Here is an 8,078-nt window from a genome sequence, read left to right on the forward strand (position 1 = left end):
ATTTTAGCTCAGCGAACCGACAAATTTGCAACAGAACAATTTCTGAGTGTTAGAAATTCGGCTGTAGATTTATAGATACCCTTTCTATTCCATGGTTGTTGTTTTTTCAGGGGGAAAGTACCGACATCTCAATCGCTGAAAAGATGACAGCATCACCACAAAAGAAACTCCAAGAATTGCCAAAAGTAAGTAAAAATATTGACAGATCTATGTAAAAGACTATGAAAATTTAGAACTGGAACAACAGATATTCAAGAAATAACCGATAAGTGATATATTATAACTGAACCATTGATAGGTCTATGATGCATGGAAGTTAAAAATGGTGCAGGAACTGAAGTCAGATCAACACATCAAAAAGATCAGTGCAATATATTTGTTTTCTCTCCCCTCTTGCATAATTCTGTTTTGATATAGTCTATATGCTTGATGTCTTCTGTTGTTTTTAAATTCATTGTCACTTCTAAATTGCATGCTTTATTGCAGAACGCTTGTTCTTTCTGCCTTTCAACTGCCTTTCACCGGAGCTCAGAGAGCTTGTCGACCTATTCTCCACCAAATCGTTCAACTTCAAACGTCTATCAACTGCCATTAATAGCTATCATCCAGCTATTTGTATGGACAGTTAGACTTATTTCTCTAGAAATTTAGTTTTACTAAGGGTTTATTGTTCTGCTTTTTTTCAGACATTCCGTCCCGCACCAGAATTGCCAGAGGTTGTTGCAACTACAACTTTGAAGAACTGTGTCGTGATGTACAGCAGCTTCCCGAGTCATGGTGCCTCGCGAAGAACGAGGGGAACCAGGTGGTTAAGGTTGTTGTGCTGGAGCCTGGAGGCCAGCTTGGTTAAGGTTTGACTTTGAGTCAGCATTTTCAGTGATTTTTCTACGCAGCCGATGGTGTTTGGATTTAAAGTGTAAAGGAAAAAGTCCCTCCTGAAGCAGCGTGCTGCAGTTTAGACTGGCTTGGCGACAGTGTTGAAGTGAGTACGAGTGACAAGTAACATTTTCAGTAAATCGCTTTGTGTTACAATTAATCAACACCAATTCTGAGCCAAGAGAATGATTTTTTTTTTTTTCCATTTGGAATGTTGTGTTTTATAGGTTAGGTGTGGAAAATTGGATTTGACTGTAAAGCTCTTTAGCAGAGAATGTAAATAAACTTGACCAAGAAATTATTGCAACAAATTTCAAACTCCCAAATTAAAGCATTGATTAATTCCCGTTAATTAATTAATTAAATTAAATGTCACAAGAATTTATGCTTTAATTTGGGTGCAACATGTTGAAACTTTGTTTGAGAATGTATCTACTTCATTGATTAAATATATGCATGTGTATGAATAGGAATCTTTCTTGTGTCAAATTGTGCGAATTGAGACTGAGTGAGATAGTGAATGTTGGTACATTACAGGGCCGGACTAAGCAAAGAGGAGGGGGGGGGGGGGTTGCCAGTGGTGGTCCAGGGGGATGTTCCTCTGCCCCTTGTGGGGGTCAGGGGAAGGGTAGGTCATATTCTGAGATAGGAAAATGGTCGCTCCTTGCATGAAACGGCATAAAATAAACAATAATACATTTTTTTTAAATAAGTGAGGTACATGTTTAGGTTGGGGAGGGGGGGTTGCATAACCCCCCCCCCCCCCCCCGTAGCCCTAGTCCGGCCCTGCATTAATTGTCACTGTATGGTGTGTGTCACTGTGACCAAAGATACATATGCTCTATTTGAGTTCATACAACTTCCAATTCCATTCAAACGTTAACAAAGTGTTGCTTTCTTTCTTTCTTTCTTTATTTGGTGTTTAACGTTGTTTTCAACCATTCAAGGTTATAACAAAGTGTTGCTGGTATGCGACTGAACATGTTCTATTAGGAAAGCAAAGCAAATTCCGGTGTACATAGTGGTCAACATAAAAACAATCAGACGCATCGATGCAAGACATTTATCAAGTGGCTGACAATTGATTTTGAAATGAAAACTGTTTGCAAAATATATCGCTGTCAAAATTATATTTTGAACAAGTACATAAAGGAATTAGGTTTGAACCATAGCAAAATGAATATGTTTAAATTTTTCATGTTGCAGACTTAAATTTACATGGACTCATGAAAATACAGAACAGGCACTGAACAAGCCATGTGATACAATACTGAACCAAATAGGAAGAGAAGTACATTTTAACGACAGCAGATTTTAACACAAAAAATCGACACCTAAGACAACAATCAAGAAGTTCAAATTCAATGTACATGCACTTGATCAGATGGGATAGTTTGTACTGCATGAAGAAAGATCATACACAACACACTACAGAGATCCTTCCTGATTGTTCTCAACATTGTATGTTTTCAGCTTTTTCCTCAAACTCCTTTCTTTCCATGTGCATTTCATTTTGTCCAACATTGCATGTTTTCAGCTTTTTCCTCAGTCTTTTCTTTCCATGTACATTTCATTTTGTCCATCATTGTCTTCAGTTTGTGGTGGAGTCTTATTTAAAAAAAAAACAGAACATTTTGCAAAGTGTCTTCTTGAACAGCTTGTGAAAGATCAAATGAATACAAAGTGTCATAAAAACACACCGGAACAGCATCACTGTTCCTGCATGGTTCAATAAAGTCATCTGCTTTTGCCTGTGTGTTGATGCACAGGTTTCCCAGAAAATATGTTCCATGGACATCAAATCACCAAAGGGAAGTAAAGTAATCGCTCTTTATGCATACGACATGTGTAATAGATTAAGCGAGAGTTGTACGGAACCTTTTCTCCTGGCACGAGAGGATGAAAGTCGCTTGTTCATTTCAATGCTTGTTATTCTCTCAGGTGCCAGGAGAAAAGGTTTTGTACAACTCTCGCTTACTCTATTACACGGTCATGTCGTATGAATAAAGAGCAATTACTTCCCTTTGGTTATTTGATATCATCAACGCTTTGCCTCATTCTGTTTAAGATTTCTGCTTTGTGTTGCATGGACAGACACATCTGCAATACATTGGGCTTGACAAAGGTCAGTTTGCCCTTGTTCAGCATGCTTGTCATGTCAGGGGTGTTTTCACTCTTTTCACTGTAGGATTCAGGTGCGCAAGTCAGGGCTTCCAAACACTGCAATTTCTCATCTCTGTACGCACTCTTTTGGAGACACCAAACTCTCTGTTTTAGCTTTTTGGCAACACATCCTCCAACATACTTTGCATTGTCCTCTTCATCCTCTTTGATTTCTAATGCACTTACTGGTTCCCTAGTTTTTCTTCATAGGCCTTTAAGACACCAACAGTATAAACATGTTCAAGGCAATCCAGGCTGAAACTGCAGGGGATACTGTCAACTCAGTAATGCCTGAATGCTGGGTTGAAAAAGCAGAGTAGTACCTGGCCCACGCCTTCTCCTTGGCAGCATTCCCAACCTTGCCTCAGGGAACTAGGCAGTCATGAAGAAGCAGAAGTTTCTCTTCCAGATCTGCACCTAAAACACAGAAAATAAAATATTATAAATAAAACAACACACAAATATAGCAGAAATCAACCCAAGAGTGAAACTGAAGATGTAGATGCATGCACACAATCAAAACCAACAACACACGACAACAACCCAAAACTACACTTTACATGAATGGATGTGAACATATTAAATTTTTTATTCCATTTGTCGTTATAGAACGTGTTGACAAACCACTTTCATGAATCCTTATCATGTCTTTCAACTATGACATGTGCTATCAATGATCCTAAAAAACACATGAAATATTGTAGTGGCAGGCATGTACCTAAAATATTTGTAAACAGTAGCCTCTCTGTGCAACGAAGCAGTATTTTTGCTCGAAAACTATGAATGAAAGTGATCTTTCAGGTACTGGGACTTTGCAAGCTGATTTTTTTATATCGCCTTACTCAAAAACTTACTTTTCAATTACTGAATTGGTCGACAAGCCCTCTGAGCTCCGGCGAAAGGCAGTTGTCATTCTTGGTAGATCATGCACAAGCGTTCTGCAATAAAGCATGCAATTTAGAAGTGACAATGAATTTAAAAACAACAGGGCCCGTATGCTTATGGGGGAAGTTCGCGACAACTCCCGAAGTTTTGAGTGACATCGGAAGTACTTGCCTCACTTTCGTATGCATGGGCCGGAAAAAGGGTTTACCTCGAAGCAAAGCGAGGAAGTAACTCAGGGTATTTTGCGCCTACTTCTAAAGTTTTGAGTGACATCGGAAGTACATCCTCACTTTCGCATGCATGGGACGAAAAAAGAGTTTACTTTGGAAGCTAACGAGGAAGTAAATGAGGGTAAATGTACTACAGCCAGACCCAGTAGTAAACACGCTACTTCCACAGTTTCTCAGTGCAAAAAGGCAGGGCTTTTCTTCAGTTTTTCATGTCAAACCGAGCTGACGCTCCCAAAGAGAGAAAATAGAGGGAAAAGTCGTATCTTCTGCATGCATTTCGTGCAAATTTCCCTGAATACAAACCTGAGTTGCCAGCTTTGACTTTTGTTTGTTCTGGGTCATTGGCCACCACTCTTTCATTCCCGCTTATACGAGGGGGTTACTGTGTTTCTATGAAAATGGGCGTCGTTGTGTGCATGTGTGAGTGTGTGTGTGTTTGTGTGTTTGTGTGCGTGCGTGCGTGTGTTTATGTGCGTGTGTGTGTGTGTGTGTGTGTGTTCGAGTGTTGAAGTGTAAGTTTCTGCTATTTTTTTTGGTCATTGGTTTATCTCTGTGTGTGTGTGTGTGTGTGTGTGTGTGTGTGTGTGTGTGTGTGTGTGTGTGTGTATTTGTGCGAGTGCCTGTCTGCCTGTGTGTGCGTGCGTGCGGGTATAATTGTGCGTCTGTTCCTTCATACGTTTGTTTGCGTGTTCGCGCGTACCGTGTGTGTGTGTGTGTTTGTGTGTGTTTGTGTGTATGTGTTTGTGTGTGTGTGTTTGTGTGTGTGTGTGTGTGTGTGTGTGTGTGTTTTCGATGTCATGTGTGTGTTCGACGGTGTGTGTGTGTTCGACGGTGTGTGTGTGTGTGTGTGTGTGTGTGTGTGTGTGTGTGTGTGTGTGTGTGTGTGTGTGTGTTCGACGTTATGTGTGTGTTCGACGGTGTGTGTGTGTGTGTATGTGTGTGTGTGTGTGTGTGTGTGTACCCACTCCCCACACTATGATGAGCTGACTATATTTGCGCCTTGATATTTTATTCATGTTCTTACGTTTTATGCTGTTTATTGTGATTCACCACACCCGAGTTTATCGTAATTGAGATAATAAAGTGTTCTATGTCTATGTATTATGTCTAATACACATGCACACACGCACGTAGGCTACAAAAATCCAATCTTGACTTTGAACTTTATATAAACATACATCCTCTTCACAATTAACGAGGACAAACGTAATTTACAAACACCTAAGTACAACAATTTTTCTGTTTTAAAAATTCGGACACACATTTTCTCAAATAATATGAAATTCGCTGAACTTATCTTCTTTTCACTACACCTTATATCTTGATTCCCAAAAAATGGAGTTCTGCCTTTTTAAATTTACCAGTAACACAAACATTCGCTCTGACCAAACTATTATTGTTGAGCAGTTTTACCGATACACAATCATTAAAAAAACACTACAAAAAGAGTTTTAAGTTAACCGACTTCGCTACCTAAACAACCTTTTTTATTGTCCCCAACATTCTGGTCAACGAAATCATTATTATAGACAGTCATTCTATTTAAGGACAATTATCACAGCTTTCGTTCAACCAGTTAAAAACAACAATTATAGTAAAAGCTACAGCGCGATCAACGTTTGCCCATTTACGAACTCGCGATGAGATTTGTTTCTTCTGGTCACCAAGCCTACCGTTTACAAACGCATGCGCACTAATTGGGATTCCCCCAATTTTCTCGACCTTGACCTCAGAACTCTCGAAGCCACTACTTCGGCGATCAATTTAGCTCGTGCATACCGAGTAGCTGGCAACTTTGCTTTCGAAGTTCCCACTTCCAATGTCAAGGGCCTCTCGCTTGACATAATTATACGACGATATCGCATCTCAAGGGTCCTTACCCATCCAAAAGAAACCTCCAGCGCATACTACAATTGCAGGACATTCCGTTTTTAAAGGCAGCTCATTGGGAAATTATCTCAGACACAATATCGAAGACGTGAAATGCGTCAATCGAGCAACTGTCGTAACTTGGCTACAATGAGACGGTCTCCTACCTTGCACCATAGACACGGACTGTGACATTCTTGTTTAATTTAGGTGAAATGCTTAAAACAGAGTGACTCAAAAGCGACAGTTCGATCAGTTACTGACCGAAAAAAACGTGCTCGAGTCATTCGGCGAAGGTGGCGAGCTTTCAAACCAGCACGACTGAATAACTCAGAATGCCTTTTTTCATCATGCCTCTATTCTACACGAGTAACATAGTGCAGTGGTAACGGTTCCGGACTCTCGTTCATTTGCTCCGGGTTCAAGTTCCGCCGGGAGCTATATATATTTTTTTATTAATCTTTTCCTTTTTAAGCCTCCGCAATTGCATTCCGGCTGCAAAAACCGGGTTTTGCCTCTGTGTTAATTTTATTCATTTGCAAAAGAAACCTTCCTATGCTTTGAAAAAATCATATCATGTCTTGACTTTCAACTGTACGCGCGTGTGTATATGTGTGTCACTACGGTGAGTATGTGTGTGTGTGTGTGTGTGTGTGTGTATGTGGGTGTGTGTGTGTGTGTGTGTGTGTGACGTGTCACTTGTGTCATCATAGTTTCAGTGTGTGTATGAGTGTAGATTGAGAGAGAATGAGAGAAAGTGAGAGAGAGTGAGTGTGTGGTTATTTGTTTGTGACTGTGTGCGTGCGTGTATGGGTGCGTGTGTGTGTGTATATGTGTGCGCGCGAGCGCGCGCGTGTGTGTGTGTGTGCAGTGTGTGGTGTGTGTGTGTGTTTATGTGTGCCGTCAGTGTCACTTGTGTCATAGTGTCAGTATGTGCATGAGTGTACGTTTGTCTGTGTGTGCGTGTGTCGTAAGAGAGAGAGAGAGAGAGAGAGAGAGAGAGAGAGAGAGAGAGAGAGAGAGAGAGAGAGAGAGAGAGAGAGAGAGAGAGAGAGAGAGAGAGAGAGAGAGAGAGAGAGAGAGAGAGAGAGAGCGACACTTCTTTGGCAATTTTGGACCAGACAGCGTCTTTATGTTTAACAGTTAGACTGTTCTGAAATTTGGACAGAATAACCGTTCTTTCGTAAAACACTTCTGTCAAGAGTACAGCAATTTCACCATCTGAAAAAGGCGCAGAACGCCCCTCTGTGTCTACTTTCTTTTTGAGCGGCACACGTGCCTTGCCATTTTCGTTGACTGCCATGTTGATAGAAACGTGCGCATGCGTATTAGTAGGGATTCCCCCAATTTCCCCGACCTTGACCTTAATACTCTCGCTGTCACTACTTTGGCGTTCAAGTCAGTTCATGCATTGTGAACAGTTAGAAAGTTGACTTCGGGAGTTCCCACTTCGAAAAGAGGCCTCTACTTCCAGTGTTTCTTACTTCTAGTTCATGCATACGGGCCCTGAAGACATCAAGCATATATCAAAACAGAATTATGCTGGAGGGGAAAGAAAACAAATATATTGCACTGATCTTTTTGATGTGTTGATCTGACTTCAGTTCCTGCACCATTTTTAACTTCCATGCATGATGTACATTCAAATCAATCAATGGTTCAGTTATAATATATCACTTATCGGTTATTTCTTGAATATCTGTTGTTCCAGTTCTAAATTTTCATAGTCTTTTACATAGATCTGTCAATATTTTTACTTACTTTTGGCAATTCTTGGAGTTTCTTTTGTGGTGATGCTGTCATCTTTTCAGCGATTGAGATGTCGGTACTTTCCCCCTGAAAAAACAACAACCATGGAATAGAAAGGGTATCTATAAATCTACAGCCGAATTTCTAACATTCAGAAATTGTTCTGTTGCAAATTTGTCGGTTCGCTGAGCTAAAATAGTGGCCGATGTGAACGAGAATTCTGCAGAAAAACGATCTGCTGATTAGCTTGAGTGCACAGCTTCGGATTTACCAGTGTGTCAGATGCTCTCGCGTTTCAAGTGTTAA

General features: G+C 40.4%; 1 long non-coding RNA gene across 1 annotated transcript; it reads right to left on the reverse strand.

Annotated features, from left to right (window-relative positions):
• Nucleotides 1–1,770: 1,770 nt before the first annotated feature.
• On the reverse strand, nucleotides 1,771–4,027 carry LOC138955847 (uncharacterized). The gene is made up of 2 exons (XR_011452399.1): nucleotides 3,894–4,027; nucleotides 1,771–3,456 (listed from the first exon to the last, which is right to left on the reverse strand). It is a non-coding gene; the product is annotated as an uncharacterized lncRNA (long non-coding RNA).
• Nucleotides 4,028–8,078: the final 4,051 nt, after the last annotated feature.

The sequence above is a fragment of the Littorina saxatilis genome, unplaced genomic scaffold (genome assembly GCF_037325665.1).
Source record: "Littorina saxatilis isolate snail1 unplaced genomic scaffold, US_GU_Lsax_2.0 scaffold_577, whole genome shotgun sequence".
NCBI lineage: Eukaryota > Metazoa > Mollusca > Gastropoda > Littorinimorpha > Littorinidae > Littorina > Littorina saxatilis.